The sequence below is a fragment of the Bufo gargarizans genome, chromosome 2, assembly GCF_014858855.1.
Source record: "Bufo gargarizans isolate SCDJY-AF-19 chromosome 2, ASM1485885v1, whole genome shotgun sequence".
NCBI lineage: Eukaryota > Metazoa > Chordata > Amphibia > Anura > Bufonidae > Bufo > Bufo gargarizans.
The window spans coordinates 357,025,644-357,050,621 of NC_058081.1; positions in this window are offsets into that span (position 1 = coordinate 357,025,644).

Genomic DNA, 24,978 nt, shown 5'->3' on the forward strand with positions numbered 1-24,978 from the left:
TATGTTCGAGTGACAGAGACTGGGTGCTTAGGTGTAAGAGGGAATTGCAGGAGATTGAATACAATGGTAATCTGATACAGATATACCCAGATTTTTCAAAAGACACGCAAAAGAAGCGTAGAGAGTATTATGACATAAAGAAAAGGTTACAGGCTAGTATCAAATATTCCATGATTTACCCTGCTAAGTTGAGAATTGTCTACAGGGATACCGTCCATTTTTTTTTGTTAAATCTGCGGATGCCCTTGAATGGTTGGACTCCGTCGAAAAAATAGGACCCCGGCCCAGCGTAGGAGAGTGGTGGCGGGGAGTTGATGGGTTGGGGGTGCTGCGGAGTGGGTGGGGCATAATAGAAGAGGTTGACATGGTTAATTCCATTTGTGAACCAGTGTGGGGGGAGGGGGACGGATGGGGGAGGGGGGGTGGGAGTCGCATGAGGGTGGGGGGAGAGTGGCCACGATTGTCGACATGGGGTAATGGACGATTACCTTATAAAAGCCAAATTAAATGAACAATAAAGTTCTAACATGGAACGTACGAGGGCTAGGGGATAAAACATAGCGGATCATTGTTTTTTACTTTATTTCTAGACATATCCCCGCAATTGTCGCATTGCTTGAAACTCATGCGCCATTGGAGATCCCTGCATACCTACTGAAGAAATGGGAAAAACATCAATTCCACTCCAGCTTTTCTTCACACTCCCGTGGGGTCCACTTATATGTGCACAAAAGTATTGATTACGAACCGCTGAAACATCAGATTGATAGCGACGGGAGATATGTCTTCCTTTATGGCTGGTGGAATGGTCGGATTAGTATTTTGACATTTTTATACATCCCCCTCCATTTGCCAGGACAGTCCTTAATCAACTAGCCACATTTGTATATAATAGAGAGCGGTGTCCGGTATTAGTATTGGGGGACCTTAACTGCATGTTGGACCCCGAAATGGATAGAGTATCTAATGTCGCAAAATATGATGGGATTCAGGGAAAATATTTATTACTCCAGGGGTTTTGTCAGGAAACGGGGCTAATAGACATTTGACAGAAGCTATATGGCAATAGGCAGGTATTCTCATGCTTTAGGAAGACATATAAGGCCATGTCTAGAATTGATATCGCATTGGCCAACAGTGATATGATCGCCTTAATTTCTAAAATGAAATATTAGGCTCATGGAATTTCAGACCACTCGCCGATCTTGATAGCTATTAAGGCGAGGGATCAACACATATGCGTTAGACCTTTTAGATGGAACCTTCACTGGTTATCTATTATAAAAGATCAAGACCGGATAATTAAGGAGCTATCCCAATTTTTGATACAAAATATGGGATCAACCCATATTCATTTTGTGTGGGACGCGATGAAAGCGTACCTTTGCGACCTGTATTATAGTATAATTAAAGTAAAAAGGGTAGAGAAAGGTCTGAAAGAGAACTTAAAACATCTGGAGGCAAGCCTCATACTAAATAATGATGAGAGTATCTGGGCCAAGCTCAAAATAGCTAAAGATAAATACACAAACTACATGACGAACAAGGCACAAAACAAACTGTTTTTTCAAGGCTATGATCATTACAGGGAGTGCAGAATTATTAGGCAAGTTGTATTTTTGAGGATTAATTTTATTATTAAACAACAACCATGTTCTCAATGAACCCAAAAAACTCATTAATATCAAAGCTGAATATTTTTGGAAGTAGTTTTTAGTTTGTTTTTAGTTTTAGCTATTTTAGGGGGATATCTGTGTGTGCAGGTGACTATTACTGTGCATAATTATTAGGCAACTTAACAAAAAACAAAAATATACCCATTTCAATTATTTATTTTTACCAGTGAAACCAATAGAACATCTCAACATTCACAAATATACATTTCTGACATTCAAAAACAAAACAAATCAGTGACCAATATAGCCACCTTTCTTTGCAAGGACACTCAAAAGCCTGCCATCCATGGATTCTGTCAGTGTTTTGATCTGTTCACATCAACATTGCGTGCAGCAGCAACCACAGCCTCCCAGACACTGTTCAGAGAGGTGTACTGTTTTCCCTGCTTGTAAATCTCACATTTGATGATGGACCACAGGTTCTCCATGGGGTTCAGATCAGGTGAACAAGGAGGCCATGTCATTAGATTTTCTTCTTTTATACCCTTTCTTGCCAGCCACGCTGTGGAGTACTTGGACGCGTGTGATGGAGCATTGTCCTGCATGAAAATCATGTTTTTCTTGAAGGATGCAGACTTCTTCCTGTACCACTGCTTGAAGAAGGTGTCTTCCAGAAACTGGCAGTAGGACTGGGAGTTGAGCTTGACTCCATCCTCAACCCGAAAAGGCCCCACAAGCTCATCTTTGAGGATACCAGCCCAAACCAGTACTCCACCTCCACCTTGCTGGCGTCTGAGTCGGACTGGAGCTCTCTGCCCTTTACCAATCCAGCCACGGGCCCATCCATCTGGCCCATCAAGACTCACTCTCATTTCATCAGTCCATAAAACCTTAGAAAAATCAGTCTTGAGATATTTCTTGGCCCAGTCTTGACGTTTCAGCTTGTGTGTCTTGTTCAGTGGTGGTCGTCTTTCAGCCTTTCTTACCTTGGCCATGTCTCTGAGTATTGCACACCTTGTGCTTTTGGGCACTCCAGTGATGTTGCAGCTCTGAAATATGGCCAAACTGGTGGCAAGTGGCATCTTGGCAGCTGCACGCTTGACTTTTCTCAGTTCATGGGCAGTTATTTTGCGCCTTGGTTTTTCCACACGCTTCTTGCGACCCTGTTGACTATTTTGAATGAAACGCTTGATTGTTCGATGATCACGCTTCAGAAGCTTTGCAATTTTAAGAGTGCTGCATCCCTCTGCAAGATATCTCACTATTTTTGACTTTTCTGAGCCTGTCAAGTCCTTCTTTTGACCCATTTTGCCAAAGGAAAGGAAGTTGCCTAATAATTATGCACACCTGATATAGGGTGTTGATGTCATTAGACCACACCCCTTCTCATTACAGAGATGCACATCACCTAATATGCTTAATTGGTAGTAGGCTTTCGAGCCTATACAGCTTGGAGTAAGACAACATGCATAAAGAGGATGATGTGGTCAAAATACTCATTTGCCTAATAATTCTGCACTCCCTGTATAGTGAGGCTGGTAAACCAGGTATATTACTAGTCTCCATACTATCTAATCAAAGAGGCTGTAATAAAATTAGGCAGATCCAAACAAGTGAAGGGCAGATAACGAACAATCCACAGGAAAGTGAGGGGGAATTTCTAAAGTACTTCAATACCCTATATAGATTTGAGACAAATGATAAGGCGGCACTTATAGAAGATTACTTGCAGCAATCTAATATCCCTGTACTTTCAGAGCAGGACTCCGGATCTCTGAATTCGGATGGTCTCCCGTTTGACATATATAAGTGTCATGGGGAGGTCCTCCTGCCAGGGTTACTACAGGCATTAAATGAATCCCGGTCTGTGGGGAAATTGCCTCCATCGTTAATGGAGGCTATTATCACATTAATTTTGAAGAGAGGAAAAGATGGGAACAAAGTAGAGTCATACCGACCCATATCATTACTTAATTCAGACTATAAGATAGTCACCAAAGTGCTTGCAAATCGACTAAGAAAAGTTATAAAGGGGTTAGTACACGTAGATCAGACAGAGTTTATCCCTAGGCGACAGATCCAGACTAATATACGCAGAACATTTCTGAATAGAGTTGAGCGAACACCTGGATGTTCGGTTTCGAGAAGTTCGGCCGAACTTCCCGGAAATGTTCGGGTTCGGGATCCGAACCCGATCCGAACTTCGTCCCGAACCCCATTGAAGTCAATGGGGACCCGAACTTTTCGGCACTAAAACGGCTGTAAAACAGCCCAGGAAAGGGCTAGAGGGCTGCAAAAGGCAGCAACATGTAGGTAAATCCCCTGCAAACAAATGTGGATAGGGAAATCAATTAAAATAAAAATTAAATAAATAAAAATTAACCAAAATCAATTGGAGAGAGGTCCCATAGCAGAGAATCTGGCTTCCCGTCACCCACCACTGGAACAGTCCATTCTCAGATATTTAGGCCCCGGCACCCAGGCAGAGGAGAGAGGTCCCGTAACAGAGAATCTGGCTTCATGTCAGCAGAGAATCAGTCTTCATATCATAGCAGAGAATCAGGCTTCACGTCACCCACCACTGCAACAGTCCATTTTCATAAATTTAGGCCCAGCACCCAGGCAGAGGAGAGAGGTCCCGTAACAGAGGATCTGGCTTCATGTCAGCAGAGAATCAGTCTGCATGTCATAGCAGAGAATCAGGCTTCACGTCAGCCACCACTGCAACAGTCCATTGGCATATATTTAGGCCCAGCACCCAGGCAGAGGAGAGAGGTCCCGTAACAGACAATCTGGCTTCATGTCAGCAGAGAATCAGTCTGCATGTCATAGCAGAGAATGAGGCTTCACGTCACCCACCACTGCAACAGTCCATTTTCATAAATTTAGGCCCAGCACCCAGGCAGAGGAGAGAGGTCCCGTAACAGACAATCTGGCTTCATGTCAGCAGAGAATTAGTCTGCATGTCATAGCAGAGAATGAGGCTTCACGTCAGCCACCACTGCAACAGTCCATTGGCATATATTTAGGCCCTGGCACCCAGACAGAGGAGAGGTTCATTCAACTTTGGGTAGCCTCGCAATATAATGGTAAAATGAAAATAAAAATAGGATTGAATGAGGAAGTGCCCTGGAGTCCAATAATATATGGTTAAGGGGAGGTAGTTAATGTCTAATCTGGACAAGGGACGGACAGGTCCTGTGGGATCCATGCCTGGTTCATTTTTATGAACGTCAGCTTGTCCACATTGGCTGTAGACAGGCGGCTGCGTTTGTCTGTAATGACGCCCCCTGCCGTGCTGAATACACGTTCAGACAAAACGCTGGCTGCCGGGCAGGCCAGCACCTCCAAGGCATAAAAGGCTAGCTCTGGCCACGTGGACAATTTAGAGACCCAGAAGTTGAATGGGGCCGAACCATCAGTCAGTACGTGGAGGGGTGTGCACACGTACTGTTCCACCATGTTAGTGAAATGTTGCCTCCTGCTAACACGTTGCGTATCAGGTGGTGGTGCAGTTAGCTGTGGCGTGTTGACAAAAGTTTTCCACATCTCTGCCATGCTAACCCTGCCCTCAGAGGAGCTGGCCGTGACACAGCTGCCTTGGCGACCTCTTGCTCCTCCTCTGCCTTGGCCTTGGGCTTCCACTTGTTCCCCTGTGACATTTGGGAATGCTCTCAGTAGCGCGTCTACCAACGTGCGCTTGTACTCGCGCATCTTCCTATCACGCTCCAGTGCAGGAAGTAAGGTGGGCACATTGTCTTTGTAGCGTGGATCCAGCAGGGTGGCAACCCAGTAGTCCGCACAGGTTAAAATGTGGGCAACTCTGCTGTCATTGCGCAGGCACTGCAGCATGTAGTAGCTCATGTATGCCAGGCTGCCCAGGGGTAAGGACAAGCTGTCCTCTGTGGGAGGCGTATCGTCATCGTCCTGCCTTTCCCCCCAGCCACGCACCAGTGATGGACCCGAGCTGCGTTGGGTGCCACCCCGCTGTGACCATGCTTCATCCTCATCCTCCTCCACCTCCTCCTTATCCTCGTCCTCCAGTAGTGGGCCCTGTCTGGCCACATTTGTACCTGGCCTCTGCTGTTGCCAAAAACCTCCCTCTGAGTCACTTCGAAGAGACTGGCCTGAAAGTGCTAAAAATGACCCCTCTTCCTCCTCCTCCTCCTCCTCCTGGGCCACCTCCTCTTCCATCATCGCCCTAAGTGTTTTCTCAAGGAGACATAGAAGTGGTATTGTAACGCTGATAACGGTGTCATCGCCACTGGCCATGTTGGTGGAGTACTCGAAACAGCGCAACAGGGCACACAGGTCTCGCATGGAGGCCCAGTCATTGGTGGTGAAGTGGTGCTGTTCTGTAGTGCGACTGACCCGTGCGTGCTGCAGCTGAAACTCCACTATGGCCTGCTGCTGCTCGCACAGTCTGTCCAGCATGTGCAAGGTGGAGTTCCACCTGGTGGGCACGTCGCATATGAGGCGGTGAGCGGGAAGGCCGAAGTTACGCTGTAGCGCAGACAGGCGAGCAGCAGCAGGATGTGAACGCCGGAAGCGCGAACAGACGGCCCGCACTTTATGCAGCAGCTCTGACATGTCGGGGTAGTTGTGAATGAACTTTTGCACCACCAAATTCAGCACATGCGCCAAGCAAGGGATGTGCGTCAAATTGGCTAGTCCCAGAGCTGCAACGAGATTTCGCCCATTATCACACACCACCAGGCCGGGCTTGAGGCTCACCGGCAGCAACCACTCGTCGGTCTGTTGTTCAATACCCCGCCACAACTCCTGTGCGGTGTGGGGCCTGTCCCCCAAACATATGAGTTTCAGAATGGCCTGCTGACGTTTACCCCGGGCTGTGCTGAAGTTGGTGGTGAAGGTGTGTGGCTGACTGGATGAGCAGGTGGAAGAAGAGGAGGAGGAAGCCGAGAAGGAGGAGGTGGCAACAGGAGGCAAAGAATGTTGCCCTGCGATCCTTGGCGGCGGAAGGACGTGCGCCAAACAGCTCTCCGCCTGGGGCCCAGCTGCCACTACATTTACCCAGTGTGCAGTTAGGGAGATATAGCGTCCCTGGCTGTGCTTACTGGTCCACGTATCTGTGGTTAGGTGGACCTTGCCACAGATGGCGTTGCGCAGTGCACACTTGATTTTATCGGATACTTGGTTGTGCAGGGAAGGCACGGCTCTCTTGGAGAAGTAGTGGCGGCTGGGAACAACATACTGTGGGACAGCAAGCGACATGAGCTGTTTGAAGCTGTCTGTGTCCACCAGCCTAAATGACAGCATTTCATAGGCCAGTAGTTTAGAAATGCTGGCATTCAGGGCCAGGGATCGAGGGTGGCTAGGTGGGAATTTACGCTTTCTCTCAAATGTTTGTGAGATGGAGAGCTGAACGCTGCCGTGTGACATGGTTGAGACGCTTGGTGACGGAGGTGGTGGTGGTGGTGTTGGTGGTACATCCCCTGTTTGCTGGGCGGCAGGTGCCAACGTTCCTCCAGAGGCGGAGGAAGAGGCCGAGGCGGCAGCAGCAGAAGAGGCCGAGGCGGCAGCAGCAGAAGAGGTAGCAGGGGGAGCCTGAGTGACTTCCTTGGTTTTAAGGTGTTTACTCCACTGCAGTTCATGCTTTGCATGCAGGTGCCTGGTCATGCAGGTTGTGCTCAGGTTCAGAACGTTAATGCCTCGCTTCAGGCTCTGATGGCACAGCGTGCAAACCACTCGGGTCTTGTCGTCAGCACATTGTTTGAAGAAGTGCCATGCCAGGGAACTCCTTGAAGCTGCCTTTGGGGTGCTCGGTCCCAGATGGCGGCGGGCAGTAGCAGGCGGAGTCTATTGGCGGCGGGTGTTCTGCTTTTGCCCACTGCTCCCTCTTTTGCTACGCTGTTGGCTCGGTCTCACCACTGCCTCTTCCTCCGAACTGTGAAAGTCAGTGGCACGACCTTCATTCCATGTGGGGTCTAGGACCTCATCATCCCCTGCATCGTCTTCCACCCAGTCTTGATCCCTGACCTCCTGTTCAGTCTGCACACTGCAGAAAGACGCAGCAGTTGGCACCTGTGTTTCGTCATCATCAGAGACATGCTGAGGTGGTATTCCCATGTCCTCATCATCAGGAAACATAAGTGGTTGTGCGTCAGTGCATTCTATATCTTTCACCGCTGGGGAAGGGCTAGGTGGATGCCCTTGGGAAACCCTGCCAGCGGAGTCTTCAAACAGCTTTTGAGACTGCTGCATAACTTGAGGCTGAGACAGTTTCCCTGGTATGCATGGGGGTGATGTGACAGACTGATGGGGTTGGTTTTCAGGCGCCATCTGTGCGCTTTCTGCAGAAGACTGGGTGGGAGATAATGTGAACGTGCTGGATCCACTGTCGGCCACCCAATTGACTAATGCCTGTACCTGCTCAGGCCTTACCATCCTTAGAACGGCATTGGGCCCCACCATATATCGCTGTAAATTCTGGCGGCTACTGGGACCTGAGGTAGTTGGTACACTAGGACGTGTGGATGTGGCAGAACGGCCACGTCCTCTCCCAGCACCAGAGGGTCCACTAACACCACCACGACCATGTCCACGTCCGCGTCCCTTACTAGATGTTTTTCTCATTGTTATGGTTCACCACAACAACAAAAATATTATTTGGCCCAATGTATTGTATTCAAATTCAGCGGGATATAAATTTGAGGCCTAGTATTTAGGCGCTGGGTGACCGGTATGGATTTAGTGACAGAATTAGACTTGGAAATGCACAGTAGCGTGTGTGTGAAGTTATTCTGAATGACCCTATGTGCACCTTGAATATTATATACCCTTTTAGGGATAGATTTCAAATAGCTCTGATATAGCAGGAACCACTAAGTTATGAAATTGCTAAATTGGGAATTGTACTTCAACCCAGAACAAAAAATGTGCTTTGACGGACACTAAATAACTTTCCCAGCCACAACAGTACAGCGGTAACGAGAGATTTAGCGGGATATAAATTTGAGGCCTAGTATTTAGGCGCTGGGTGACCGGTATGGATTTAGCGACAGAATTAGACTTGGAAATGCACAGTAGCATGTGTGTGAAGTTATTCTGAATGACCCTATGTGCACCTTGAATATTATATACCCTTTTAGGGATAGATTTCAAATAGCTCTGATATAGCAGGAACCACTAAATTATGAAATTGCTAAATTGGGAATTGTACTTCAACCCAGAACAAAAAATGTGCTTTGACGGACACTAAATAACTTTCCCAGCCACAACAGTACAGCGGTAACGAGAGATTTAGCGGGATATAAATTTGAGGCCTAGTATTTAGGCGCTGGGTGACCGGTATGGATTTAGTGACAGAATTAGACTTGGAAATGCACAGTAGCGTGTGTGTGAAGTTATTCTGAATGACCCTATGTGCACCTTGAATATTATATACCCTTTTAGGGATAGATTTCAAATAGCTCTGATATAGCAGGAACCACTAAATTATGAAATTGCTAAATTGGGAATTGTACTTCAACCCAGAACAAAAAATGTGCTTTGACGGACACTAAATAACTTTCCCAGCCACAACAGTACAGCGGTAACGAGAGATTTAGCGGGATATAAATTTGAGGCCTAGTATTTAGGCGCTGGGTGACCGGTATGGATTTAGCGACAGAATTAGACTTGGAAATGCACAGTAGCGTGTGTGTGAAGTTATTCTGAATGACCCTATGTGCACCTTGAATATTATATACCCTTTTAGGGATAGATTTCAAATAGCTCTGATATAGCAGGAACCACTAAATTATGAAATTGCTAAATTGGGAATTGTACTTCAACCCAGAACAAAAAATGTGCTTTGACGGACACTAAATAACTTTCCCAGCCACAACAGTACAGCGGTAACGAGAGATTTAGCGGGATATAAATTTGAGGCCTAGTATTTAGGCGCTGGGTGACCGGTATGGATTTAGCGACAGAATTAGACTTGGAAATGCACAGTAGCGTGTGTGTGAAGTTATTCTGAATGACCCTATGTGCACCTTGAATATTATATACCCTTTTAGGGATAGATTTCAAATAGCTCTGATATAGCAGGAACCACTAAATTATGAAATTGCTAAATTGGGAATTGTACTTCAACCCAGAACAAAAAATGTGCTTTGACGGACACTAAATAACTTTCCCAGCCACAACAGGACAGCGGTAACGAGAGATTTAGCGGGATATAAATTTGAGGCCTAGTATTTAGGCGCTGGGTGACCGGTATGGATTTAGTGACAGAATTAGACTGGGATATGGCCAAAAAATAACCACACTATTGCTGGTTAAATGCACTTGGTGACGGGCGCAGCTTGCCCCTGATGTAGTATATGGCCAAAAAATGAACAGACTATTGCTGGTTAAATGCACTTGGTGTCACAGCTTGACGAACCACACTACTGAGGGTTAAATGCACTTGGTGACGGGCGCAGCTTGCCCCTGATGTAGTATATGGCCAAAAAATGAACAGACTATTGCTGGTTAAATGCACTTGGTGACGGGCGCAGCTTGCCCCTGATTTAGTATATGGCCAAAAAATGAACAGACTATTGCTGGTTAAATGCACTTGGTGTGATAGCTTGACCAACCACACTACTGAGGGTTAAAATCACTTGGTGACGGGCGCAGCTTGCCCATGATGTAGTATATGGCCAAAAAATGAACAGACTATTGCTGGTTAAATGCACTTGGTGACGGGCCCAGCTTGCCCCTGATTTAGTATATGGCCAAAAAATGAACAGACTATTGCTGGTTAAATGCACTTGGTGTGACAGCTTCACCCTGATGTAGGCTTTAGCCAAAAAACAACCACACCATTGAGGGTTAAATGCACTTGGTCGCAGCTTGGATGCACTTGGTCGCAGCACCGCACAAGACACAAAATGGCCGCCGATCACCCCAGAAAAAAGTGACTGACAAACGGTCTGGGCAGCCTAAAAACAGTGAGTGAGCATTTGAATTTCAGCAGCTCAATGATGCACAGCTGCAGATCGATCGATTAATCAAGTGAAGTCCTTTGGAGGAGTTAATCTGCCTAATCTCGCCCTACTGTCGCAGCCGCAACCTCTCCCTACGCTAATCAGAGCAGAGTGACGGGCGGCGCTATGTGACTCCAGCTTAAATAGAGGCTGGGTCACATGGTGCTCTGGCCAATCACAGCCATGCCCATAGTAGGCATGGCTGTGATGGCCTCTTGGGGCAAGTAGTATGACGCTTGTTGATTGGCTGCTTTGCAGCCTTTCAAAAAGCGCCAAGAAAGCGTCACAAAAGCGCGAAGAAAGCGACGAACACCGAACCCGAACCCGGACTTTTACGAAAATGTCTGGGTTCGGGTCCGTGTCACGGACACCCCAAAATTCGGTACGAACCCGAACTATACAGTTCGAGTTCGCTCATCCCTATTTCTGAACATACAGATTGGCGGGGGGGAGGGACCTCTCCATCCTGTCCTTAGATGCCGCTAAGGCCTTCTACAGGGTGGAGTGGTCCTTCCTCCGGCAGACCATCTGGGGAATAGTTTTATCGATTTGATTTGAATGCTGTATTGTGGGCCAACAGCGAGAGTCAACATCAACGGGGTGATTTCCCCCGTTATCCTCCTGCAGCGTGGTACCAGACAGGGTTGCCCGCTCTCCCCATTAATTTTCACAATTTTTATGGAACCCCTCGCCTGCAGAATTAGAGCGGATGATGAAATAGTGGGATTTGGAGGAAATGGGGCAAAAGATAAGATCAGTTTATATGCGGACGATATTTTGTTGTATTTACATGATGGTTGGAGAAGTATCCCCTGCGTTATTCAGACAATTGATGAGTTTGATCTGTTTGCAGGCTATGAGATAAACTGGTCCAAATCCATTCTCCTTCCTTTGAATTGTACCGCCCTACAAAGAAACATCAGAGTTAAGGTATTATTGCCATTAGACCATATCGAGTATCTGGGAATGAGGCTTGGTGGGTTGTTATGTTATTATAATAGATTAAATGTCATCCCTATGATAAATAAAATAAAGGAGAAGGTTAGGGTTTGGCAGCAATTGCCCCTCTCACAGGCCAACAGAATTGCACTGGTTAAAATGATTCTACTGCCACTGATATTGTATCTGATCGGTCCCTGCCCCATCTGGATTGAAGATAATTTCTCCAACTTGATGGAGAGATTGATCAACGATCTGATTTGGGGCAGAAAAAGGGTCCGGGTCAAACTAAGATATCTCTGGCTAGCTGAAATTGATGGCGGCTTTGGCCTACCATATTTTCAGGGATACTATTTGTTCTCACAACTACAATGGTGTATTAACTTTGGGGAAAGTTCCCTATTATCGTACCTCATTGAACAACACAATCGTCCCATACAGAACATATTTAGTACACTTGAAGCCGGCTATTAAGGTGGCAGGGAAAATACCTGCCCTATGAGCATAATGCTCCAGAAAGTATGGAAAAAAATAAAGTCCTTTTGGAAGGTTACATATGCTTTACACTTTACCCCTCTCTGGGACAACATATTTCTCAACGAGTTTTTGGCCTTAAATGAAACTTTTCAGTGGAGAGGTATCACAATGGTGTCACACATTTGCACAATAGGTAAACTAAAATCCATACTGGAATTATTCCACGACACACCAATCACAGTTTTAAATCGTTTTAGATACGCCCAACTTAAAAAAAAAACATGCAATCACTCTTAGATTTTTGCTACACGTCATTCGGCAACAAAATTAAAGTTTCACAAATATATGCCAGATTACAAAAGGAATTAGTTATGGTCACCAAATTTAAAAGTGTGGAAAAATGGTAAGTGGATTTAGGGACACACAGTTCACTTCAGTGGGGAGAAGCATATCAAAATATTAAAAAAGCCTTTCTCTCCAGTCAACACCGGTCGATACAGTTTAAAATTTGTACATCGTCTATACTATACTCCGGCGCTTCTTTCTAAAATGTGCAAGAATAAAGAGAAATAAATTTGTTGTTTGAAATGTCTATGTCCATCAGCTATATATATATTTATATGCTATGGAGTTGTCCGGCTATTAACAGCTTCTGGCAAAGAATATTTCAGGCAATAAGGGTACTACAAAATTTGTACCCACGATTGAATTCACCATATTAGGCATTACTTACCCAGGATAGTAAAAACAAGATCTCAAAAGGTGAACACCTTCAGTGGTTGAAGGGGCTATTATTGGCCAAGGTCTTAATTCTCAGGAACTAGGCACTGGACAAGGCCCCAGTCCTGGAAGAATGGGAAAGATATATGTGCAGAATAAAGAAATTTCAAACACATCAAATACAAAGAGGGAAAACAACTGAAACTATGGGAAAAGATTTGGTTGGGGTGGGATTGATAAGGATTGCCCTCGTATGAATTGCCCTTGCACGAATTGTACGAACTGTATTGTAAAGGGGGAATATAAATTACCAATATTTAGGCAAATATCAATAATTAATATTCATAAATAGGAGGAGTTGTCTACCGATGACTCCGCCTATTTATACCTTTATTAAAGAATAATACTTTCACTTTACCTTACGCTGATCACTAAATTAGCTGCAAGCGCCTAACTGAGCTAACTACCGCTAATAAACACACGTTACACAGTAGGTATAATATAAATAATACACAATATTTATTATCAACCTACAGTACACAATACACGCAATACAGCACCATACAGGAAGTGCAGAATTATTAGGCAAGTTGTATTTTTGAGGATTAATTTTATTATTGAACAACAACCATGTTCTCAATGAACCCAAAAAACTCATTAATATCAAAGCTGAATATTTTTGGAAGTAGTTTTTAGTTTGTTTTTAGTTTTAGCTATTTTAGGGGGATATCTGTGTGTGCAGGTGACTATTACTGTGCATAATTATTAGGCAACTTAACAAAAAACAAATATATACCCATTTCAATTATTTATTTTTACCAGTGAAACCAATATAACATCTCAACATTCACAAATATACATTTCTGACATTCAAAAACAAAACAAAAACAAATCAGTGACCAATATAGCCACCTTTCTTTGCAAGGACACTCAAAAGCCTGCCATCCATGGATTCTGTCAGTGTTTTGATCTGTTCACCATCAACATTGCGTGCAGCAGCAACCACAGCCTCCCAGACACTGTTCAGAGAGGTGTACTGTTTTCCCTCCTTGTAAATCTCACATTTGATGATGGACCACAGGTTCTCAATGGGGTTCAGATCAGGTGAACAAGGAGGCCATGTCATTAGATTTTCTTCTTTTATACCCTTTCTTGCCAGCCACGCTGTGGAGTACTTGGACGCGTGTGATGGAGCATTGTCCTGCATGAAAATCATGTTTTTCTTGAAGGATGCAGACTTCTTCCTGTACCACTGCTTGAAGAAGGTGTCTTCCAGAAACTGGCAGTAGGACTGGGAGTTGAGCTTGACTCCATCCTCAACCCGAAAAGGCCCCACAAGCTCATCTTTGATGATACCAGCCCAAACCAGTACTCCACCTCCACCTTGCTAGCGTCTGAGTCGGACTGGAGCTCTCTGCCCTTTACCAATCCAGCCACGGGCCCATCCATCTGGCCCATCAAGACTCACTCTCATTTCATCAGTCCATAAAACCTTAGAAAAATCAGTCTTGAGATATTTCTTGGCCCAGTCTTGACGTTTCAGCTTGTGTGTCTTGTTCAGTGGTGGTCGTCTTTCAGCCTTTCTTACCTTGGCCATGTCTCTGAGTATTGCACACCTTGTGCTTTGGGCACTCCAGTGATGTTGCAGCTCTGAAATATGGCCCAACTGGTGGCAAGTGGCATCTTGGCAGCTGCACGCTTGACTTTTCTCAGTTCATGGGCAGTTATTTAGCGCCTTGGTTTTTCCACACGCTTCTTGCGACCCTGTTGACTATTTTGAATGAAACGCTTGATTGTTCGATGATCACGCTTCAGAAGCTTTGCAATTTTAAGAGTGCTGCATCCCTCTGCAAGATATCTCACTATTTTTGACTTTTCTGAGCCTGTCAAGTCCTTCTTTTGACCCATTTTGCCAAAGGAAAGGAAGTTGCCTAATGATTATGCACACCTGATATAGGGTGTTGATGTCATTAGACCACACCCCTTCTCATTACAGAGATGCACATCACCTAATATGCTTAATTGGTAGTAGGCTTTCGAGCCTATACAGCTTGGAGTAAGACAACATGCATAAAGAGGATGATGTGGTCAAAATACTCATTTGCCTAATAATTCTGCACTCCCTGTAAATACAGCACTAAATACACTATTCAATCCCCAAATTCCACCCCACACACTATATATAATACACTTACACACACACTAGCAACCCACCCAACCTGAACCGGAACTATCCCTACAGGGAAATGAAGGACCACAGTAGCAGTGGATAGCAGTAGGATTGTAGGGGTTAATAGTAGGACCACTAAGTGCAGATGTGCGCAGATGCTGGGCACATCTGCGCACATCATCCTATAATGTGGCTGTTAATGCATGCATATATATTATACATGCATGCATGTGTTTGCATGCATATACATATATATATATATATATATGCATACGTCTCAACCCTTCCTCAACATGTATGAATTGTACGGATTACAACAGGAAAGCTGGTGGGAATTGCCCACTACCCTGGTGACAACCGTCGTGGGGTGGGGGGGTCGGGCATGGATGGGATTATGGGGTGGGGACACAAGTATTAATACTTTTTTTTGTTTCCCTTTTTTTCATATGTATCTGAGATCTCAATGTTTTAGCTCTATGTATTTTTCTGCTGCGGTAGAACTTGTAATACATCCATGTAGACATTGAATCTTTATATGTTATTGTCCTCCTTCTTAGAAAACAATAAAGAAATATAAAAATAAAAAAAAGAACCATGAAGCGTATGCACGCACCCTACGAGAGGGAAAAGTAGGCAGGCAGAGAAGCACAGGCTGCAACTCTAGCAGTCGGGGGTCCCTGCGCATGAGCAGAGGAGGGGCAGCAGGTTTGGGCCACCAGACAAGACCAGGGGGATGAGAGGTGCAGCACCCATGCCTGCCTACAGGAGAGGGACAACGATGGGCATGGGCTGCCACTGTAACAAGTGCTCCTTACTGAGTGACCTTTTGAGTCATTTTTATATCGTTTTTACTGTTGATATAAACACTTTTGTATCTCTTTCCTCCAGCATCTTTACAAAGTCATTCGCTATTGTTCTTGGATTAATTTGTATTTTTCACATCAAAGTATGTTCAGCTCTAGGAGACAGTTTCCTTCTTGAGCAGTATGATGGTTCCGTAGTTCCACAGTTTTTAAACTTACATGTAGAGTTGAGCGAACACCTGGATGTTCGGGTTCGAGAAGTTCGGCCGAACATCCCGGAAATGTTCGGGTTCGGGATCCGAACCCGATCCGAACTTCGTCCCGAACCCGAACCCCATTGAAGTCAATGGGGACCCGAACTTTTCGGCACTAAAACGGCTGTAAAACAGCCCAGGAAAGGGCTAGAGGGCTGCAAAAGGCAGCAACATGTAGGTAAATCCCCTGCAAACAAATGTGGATAGGGAGATTAATTAAAATAAAAATTAAATAAATAAAAATTAACCAAAATCAATTGGAGAGAGGTTCCATAGCAGAGAATCTGGCTTCCCGTCACCCACCACTGGAACAGTCCATTCTCAGATATTTAGGCCCCGGCACCCAGGCAGAGGAGAGAGGTCCCGTAACAGAGAATCTGTCTTCATGTCAGCAGAGAATTAGTCTGCATGTCATAGCAGAGAATGAGGCTTCACGTCAGCCACCACTGCAACAGTCCATTGGCATATATTTAGGCCTAGCACACAGGCAGAGGAGAGAGGTCCCGTAACAGAGAATCTGGCTTCATGTCAGCAGAGAATCAGTCTGCATGTCATAGCAGAGAATGAGGCTTCACGTCAGCCACCACTGCAACAGTCCATTGGCATATATTTAGGCCCAGCACACACACAGGCAGAGGAGAGAGGTCCCGTAACAGAGAATCTGTCTTCATGTCAGCAGAGAATTAGTCTGCATGTCATAGCAGAGAATGAGGCTTCACGTCACCCACCACTGCAACAGTCCATTGGCATATATTTAGGCCTAGCACACAGGCAGAGCAGAGAGGTCCCGTAACAGACAATCTGGCTTCATGACAGCAGAGAATCAGTCTGCATGTCATAGCAGAGAATGAGGCTTCACGTCACCCACCACTGCAACAGTCCATTGGCATATATTTAGGCCTAGCACACAGGCAGAGGAGAGAGGTCCCGTAACAGAGAATCTGTCTTCATGTCAGCAGAGAATCAGTCTGCATGTCATAGCAGAGAATGAGGCTTCACGTCAGCCACCACTGCAACAGTCCATTGGCATATATTTAGGCCCAGCACCCAGGCAGAGGAGGGAGGTCCCGTAACAGAGAATCTGTCTTCATGTCAGCAGAGAATTAGTCTGCATGTCATAGCAGAGAATGAGGCTTCACGTCAGCCACCACTGCAACAGTCCATTGGCATATATTTAGGCCTAGCACACAGGCAGAGCAGAGAGGTCCCGTAACAGACAATCTGGCTTCATGTCAGCAGAGAATCAGTCTGCATGTCATAGCAGAGAATGAGGCTTCACGTCACCCACCACTGCAACAGTCCATTGGCATATATTTAGGCCTAGCACACAGGCAGAGCAGAGAGGTCCCGTAACAGACAATCTGGCTTCATGACAGCAGAGAATCAGTCTGCATGTCATAGCAGAGAATGAGGCTTCACGTCACCCACCACTGCAACAGTCCATTGGCATATATTTAGGCCTAGCACACAGGCAGAGCAGAGAGGTCCCGTAACAGACAATCTGGCTTCATGTCAGCAGAGAATCAGTCTGCATGTCATAGCAGAGAATGAGGCTTCACGTCACCCACCACTGCAACAGTCCATTGGCATATATTTAGGCCTAGCACACAGGCAGAGCAGAGAGGTCCCGTAACAGACGATCTGGCTTCATGTCAGCAGAGAATCAGTCTGCATGTCATAGCAGAGAATCAGGCTTCACGTCAGCCACCACTGCAACAGTCCATTGTCATAAATTTAGGCCCAGCACCCAGGCAGAGGAGAGAGGTCCCGTAACAGACAATCTGGCTTCATGTCAGCAGAGAATTAGTCTGCATGTCATAGCAGAGAATCAGGCTTCATGTCAGCCACCACTGCAACAGTCCATTGGCATATATTTAGGCCTAGCACACAGGCAGAGGAGAGGTTCATTCAACTTTGGGTAGCATCGCAATATAATGGTAAAATGAAAATAAAAATAGGATTGAATGAGGAAGTGCCCTGGAGTCCAATAATATATGGTTATGGGGAGGTAGTTAATGTCTAATCTGGACAAGGGACGGACAGGTCCTGTGGGATCCATGCCTGGTTCATTTTTATGAACGTCAGCTTGTCCACATTGGCTGTAGACAGGCGGCTGCGTTTGTCTGTAATGACGCCCCCTGCCGTGCTGAATACACGTTCAGACAAAACGCTGGCTGCCGGGCAGGCCAGCACCTCCAAGGCATAAAAGGCTAGCTCTGGCCACGTGGACAATTTAGAGACCCAGAAGTTGAATGGGGCCGAACCATCAGTCAGTACGTGGAGGGGTGTGCACACGTACTGTTCCACCATGTTAGTGAAATGTTGCCTCCTGCTAACACGTTGCGTATCAGGTGGTGGTGCAGTTAGCTGTGGCGTGTTGACAAAAGTTTTCCACATCTCTGCCATGCTAACCCTGCCCTCAGAGGAGCTGGCCGTGACACAGCTGCCTTGGCGACCTCTTGCTCCTCCTCTGCCTTGGCCTTGGGCTTCCACTTGTTCCCCTGTGACATTTGGGAATGCTCTCAGTAGCGCGTCTACCAACGTGCGCTTGTACTCGCGCATCTTCCTATCACGCTCCAGTGCAGGAAGTAAGGTGGGCACATTGTCTTTGTAGCGTGGATCCAGCAGGGTGGCAACCCAGTAGTCCGCACAGGTTAAAATGTGGGCAACTCTGCTGTCGTTGCGCAGGCACTGCAGCATGTAGTCGCTCATGTGTGCCAGGCTGCCCAGGGGTAAGGACAAGCTGTCCTCTGTGGGAGGCGTATCGTCATCGTCCTGCCTTTCCCCCCAGCCACGCACCAGTGATGGACCCGAGCTGCGTTGGGTGCCACCCCGCTGTGACCATGCTTCATCCTCATCCTCCTCCACCTCCTCCTCATCCTCGTCCTCCTCGTCCTCCAGTAGTGGGCCCTGGCTGGCCACATTTGTACCTGGCCTCTGCTGTTGCAAAAAACCTCCCTCTGAGTCACTTCGAAGAGACTGGCCTGAAAGTGCTAAAAATGACCCCTCTTCCTCATCCTCCTCCTCCTCCTCCTGGGCCACCTCCTGTTCCATCATCGCCCTAAGTGTTTTCTCAAGGAGACATAGAAGTGGTATTGTAACGCTGATAACGGTGTCATCGCCACTGGCCATGTTGGTGGAGTACTCGAAACAGCGCAACAGGGCACACAGGTCTCGCATGGAGGCCCAGTCATTGGTGGTGAAGTGGTGCTGTTCTGTAGTGCGACTGACCCGTGCGTGCTGCAGCTGAAACTCCACTATGGCCTGCTGCTGCTCGCACAGTCTGTCCAGCATGTGCAAGGTGGAGTTCCACCTGGTGGGCACGTCGCATATGAGGCGGTGAGCGGGAAGGCCGAAGTTACGCTGTAGCGCAGACAGGCGAGCAGCGGCAGGATGTGAACGCCGGAAGCGCGAACAGACGGCCCGCACTTTATGCAGCAGCTCTGACATGTCGGGGTAGTTGTGAATGAACTTCTGCACCACCAAATTCAGCACATGCGCCAAGCAAGGGATGTGCGTCAAATTGGCTAGTCCCAGAGCTGCAACGAGATTTCGCCCATTATCACACACCACCAGGCCGGGCTTGAGGCTCACCGGCAGCAACCACTCGTCGGTCTGTTGTTCAATACCCCGCCACAACTCCTGTGCGGTGTGGGGCCTGTCCCCCAAACATATGAGTTTCAGAATGGCCTGCTGACGTTTACCCCGGGCTGTGCTGAAGTTGGTGGTGAAGGTGTGTGGCTGACTGGATGAGCAGGTGGAAGAAGAGGAGGAGGAAGCCGAGAAGGAGGAGGTGGCAACAGGAGGCAAAGAATGTTGCCCTGCGATCCTTGGCGGCGGCAGGACGTGCGCCAAACAGCTCTCCGCCTGGGGCCCAGCTGCCACTACATTTACCCAGTGTGCAGTTAGGGAGATATAGCGTCCCTGGCCGTGCTTACTGGTCCACGTATCTGTGGTTAGGTGGACCTTGCTACAGATGGCGTTGCGCAGTGCACACTTGATTTTATCGGATACTTGGTTGTGCAGGGAAGGCACGGCTCTCTTGGAGAAGTAGTGCCGGCTGGGAACAACATACTGTGGGACAGCAAGCGACATGAGCTGTTTGAAGCTGTCTGTGTCCACCAGCCTAAATGACAGCATTTCATAGGCCAGTAGTTTAGAAATGCTGGCATTCAGGGCCAGGGATCGAGGGTGGCTAGGTGGGAATTTACGCTTTCTATCAAATGTTTGTGAGATGGAGAGCTGAACGCTGGCGTGTGACATGGTTGAGACGCTTGGTGACGGAGGTGGTGGTGGTGGTGTTGGTGGTACATCCCCTGTTTGCTGGGCGGCAGGTGCCAACGTTCCTCCAGAGGCGGAGGAAGAGGCCGAGGCGGCAGCAGCAGAATAGGCCGAGGCGGCAGCAGCAGAAGAGGTAGCAGGGGGAGCCTGAGTGACTTCCTTGGTTTTAAGGTGTTTACTCCACTGCAGTTCATGCTTTGCATGCAGGTGCCTGGTCATGCAGGTTGTGCTCAGGTTCAGAACGTTAATGCCTCGCTTCAGGCTCTGATGGCACAGCGTGCAAACCACTCGGGTCTTGTCGTCAGCACATTGTTTGAAGAAGTGCCATGCCAGGGAACTCCTTGAAGCTGCCTTTGGGGTGCTCGGTCCCAGATGGCGGCGGTCAGTAGCAGGCGGAGTCTCTTGGCGGCGGGTGTTCTGCTTTTGCCCACTGCTCCCTCTTTTGCTACGCTGTTGGCTCGGTCTCACCACTGCCTCTTCCTCCGAACTGTGAAAGTCAGTGGCACGACCTTCATTCCATGTGGGGTCTAGGACCTCATCGTCCCCTGCATCGTCTTCCACCCAGTCTTGATCCCTGACCTCCTGTTCAGTCTGCACACTGCAGAAAGACGCAGCAGTTGGCACCTGTGTTTCGTCATCATCAGAGACATGCTGAGGTGGTATTCCCATGTCCTCATCATCAGGAAACATAAGTGGTTGTGCGTCAGTGCATTCTATGTCTTTCACCGCTGGGGAAGGGCTAGGTGGATGCCCTTGGGAAACCCTGCCAGCGGAGTCTTCAAACAGCATAAGAGACTGCTGCATAACTTGAGGCTGAGACAGTTTCCCTGGTATGCATGGGGGTGATGTGACAGACTGATGGGGTTGGTTTTCAGGCGCCATCTGTGCGCTTTCTGCAGAAGACTGGGTGGGAGATAATGTGAACGTGCTGGATCCACTGTCGGCCACCCAATTGACTAATGCCTGTACCTGCTCAGGCCTTACCATCCTTAGAACGGCATTGGGCCCCACCATATATCGCTGTAAATTCTGGCGGCTACTGGGACCTGAGGTAGTTGGTACACTAGGACGTGTGGATGTGGCAGAACGGCCACGTCCTCTCCCAGCACCAGAGGGTCCACTAACACCACCACGACCATGTCCACGTCCGCGTCCCTTACTAGATGTTTTTCTCATTGTTATGGTTCACCACAACAACAAATATATTATTTGGCCCAATGTATTGTATTCAAATTCAGCGGGATATAAATTTGAGGCCTAGTATTTAGGCGCTGGGTGACCGGTATGGATTTAGTGACAGAATTAGACTTGGAAATGCACAGAAGCGTGTGTGTGAAGTTATTCTGAATGACCCAATGTGCACCTTGAATATTATATACCCTTTTTGGGATAGATTTCAAATAGCTCTGATATAGCAGGAACCACTAAATTATGAAATTGCTAAATTGGGAATTGTACTTCAACCCAGAACAAAAAATGTGCTTTGACGGGCACTAAATAACTTTCCCAGCTACAACAGTACAGCGGTAACGAGAGATTTAGAGGGATTTAAATTTGAGGCCTAGTATTTAGGCGCTGGGTGACAGGTATGGGTTTAGTGACAGAATTAGACTTGGAAATACACAGTAGCGGGTGTGTGTGAAGTTATTCTGAATGACCCAATGTGCACCTTCAATATTATATACCCTTTTTGGGATAGATTTCAAATAGCTCTGATATAGCAGGAACCACTAAATTATGAAATTGCTAAATTGGGAATTGTACTTCAACCCAGAACAAAAAATGTGCTTTGACGGACACTAAATATCTTGCCCAGCAACAACAGTACAGCGGTGGGTAACGAGAGATTTAGAGGGATTTAAATTTGAGGCCTAGTATTTAGGCGCTGGGTCACCGGTATGGATTTAGTGACAGAATTAGACTTGGAAATGCACAGAAGCGTGTGTGTGAAGTTATTCTGAATGACCCTATGTGCACCTTCAATATTATATACCCTTTTAGGGATAGATTTCAAATAGCTCTGATATAGCAGAAACCACTAAATTATGAAATTGCTAAATTGGGAATTGTACTTCAACCCAGAACAAAAAATGTGCTTTGACGGACACTAAATATCTTGCCCAGCAACAACAGTACAGTGGTGGGTAACGAGAGATTTAGAGGGATTTAAATTTGAGGCCTAGTATTTAGGCGCTGGGTCACCGGTATGGATTTAGTGACAGAATTAGACTTCGAAATGCACAGAAGCGTGTGTGTGAAGTTATTCTGAATGACCCTATGTGCACCTTCAATATTATATACCCTTTTAGGGATAGATTTCAAATAGCTCTGATATAGCAGAAACCACTAAATTATGAAATTGCTAAATTGGGAATTGTACTTCAACCCAGAACAAAAAATGTGCTTTGACGGACACTAAATATCTTGCCCAGCAACAACAGTACAGCGGTGGGTAACGAGAGATTTAGAGGGATTTAAATTTGAGGCCTAGTATTTAGGCGCTGGGTGACAGGTATGGGTTTAGTGACAGAATTAGACTTGGAAATACACAGTAGCGGGTGTGTGTGAAGTTATTCTGAATGACCCAATGTGCACCTTCAATATTATATACCCTTTTTGGGATAGATTTCAAATAGCTCTGATATAGCAGGAACCACTAAATTATGAAATTGCTAAATTGGGAATTGTACTTCAACCCAGAACAAAAAATGTGCTTTGACGGACACTAAATATCTTGCCCAGCAACAACAGTACAGCGGTGGGTAACGAGAGATTTAGAGGGATTTAAATTTGAGGCCTAGTATTTAGGCGCTGGGTCACCGGTATGGATTTAGTGACAGAATTAGACTTGGAAATGCACAGAAGCGTGTGTGTGAAGTTATTCTGAATGACCCTATGTGCACCTTCAATATTATATACCCTTTTAGGGATAGATTTCAAATAGCTCTGATATAGCAGAAACCACTAAATTATGAAATTGCTAAATTGGGAATTGTACTTCAACCCAGAACAAAAAATGTGCTTTGACGGACACTAAATATCTTGCCCAGCAACAACAGTACAGCGGTGGGTAACGAGAGATTTAGAGGGATTTAAATTTGAGGCCTAGTATTTAGGCGCTGGGTCACCGGTATGGATTTAGTGACAGAATTAGACTTGGAAATGCACAGAAGCGTGTGTGTGAAGTTATTCTGAATGACCCTATGTGCACCTTCAATATTATATACCCTTTTAGGGATAGATTTCAAATAGCTCTGATATAGCAGAAACCACTAAATTATGAAATTGCTAAATTGGGAATTGTACTTCAACCCAGAACAAAAAATGTGCTTTGACGGACACTAAATATCTTGCCCAGCAACAACAGTACAGTGGTGGGTAACGAGAGATTTAGAGGGATTTAAATTTGAGGCCTAGTATTTAGGCGCTGGGTCACCGGTATGGATTTAGTGACAGAATTAGACTTGGAAATGCACAGAAGCGTGTGTGTGAAGTTATTCTGAATGACCCTATGTGCACCTTCAATATTATATACCCTTTTAGGGATAGATTTCAAATAGCTCTGATATAGCAGAAACCACTAAATTATGAAATTGCTAAATTGGGAATTGTACTTCAACCCAGAACAAAAAATGTGCTTTGACGGACACTAAATATCTTGCCCAGCAACAACAGTACAGCGGTGGGTAACGAGAGATTTAGAGGGATTTAAATTTGAGGCCTAGTATTTAGGCGCTGGGTGACAGGTATGGGTTTAGTGACAGAATTAGACTTGGAAATACACAGTAGCGGGTGTGTGTGAAGTTATTCTGAATGACCCAATGTGCACCTTCAATATTATATACCCTTTTTGGGATAGATTTCAAATAGCTCTGATATAGCAGGAACCACTAAATTATGAAATTGCTAAATTGGGAATTGTATTTCAACCCAGAACAAGAAATGTGCTTGAACGGACACTAAATAACTCGCCCAGCTACAGCACTAGGGACAGATTTAGCTGGATATAAATTTGAGGCCTAGTATTTAGGCGCTGGGTGACCGGTATGGATTTAGTGACAGAATTAGACTGGGATATGGCCAAAAAATGAACAGACTATTGCTGGTTAAATGCACTTGGTGTGACAGCTTCACCCTGATGTAGGCTTTAGCCAAAAAACAACCACACCATTGAGGGTTAAATGCACTTGGTGACAGGCGCAGCTTGCCCCTGATTTTGTATATGGCCAAAAAATGAACAGACTATTGCTGGTTAAATGCACTTGGTGTGACAGCTTCACCCTGATGTAGGCTTTAGCCAAAAAACAACCACACCATTGAGGGTTAAATGCACTTGGTGACAGGCGCAGCTTGCCCCTGATTTTGTATATGGCCAAAAAATGAACAGACTATTGCTGGTTAAATGCACTTGGTGTGACAGCTTCACCCTGATGTAGGCTTTAGCCAAAAAACAACCACACCATTGAGGGTTAAATGCACTTGGTGACAGGCGCAGCTTGCCCCTGATTTTGTATATGGCCAAAAAATGAACAGACTATTGCTGGTTAAATGCACTTGGTGTGACAGCTTCACCCTGATGTAGGCTTTAGCCAAAAAACAACCACACCATTGAGGGTTAAATGCACTTGGTCGCAGCTTGTGCTGGCGCACCACAAGACACAAAATGGCCGCCGATCACCCCAGAAAAATGAGACTGACAAACGGTCTGTGCAGCCTAAAAACAGTGAGCAATTGAGGATC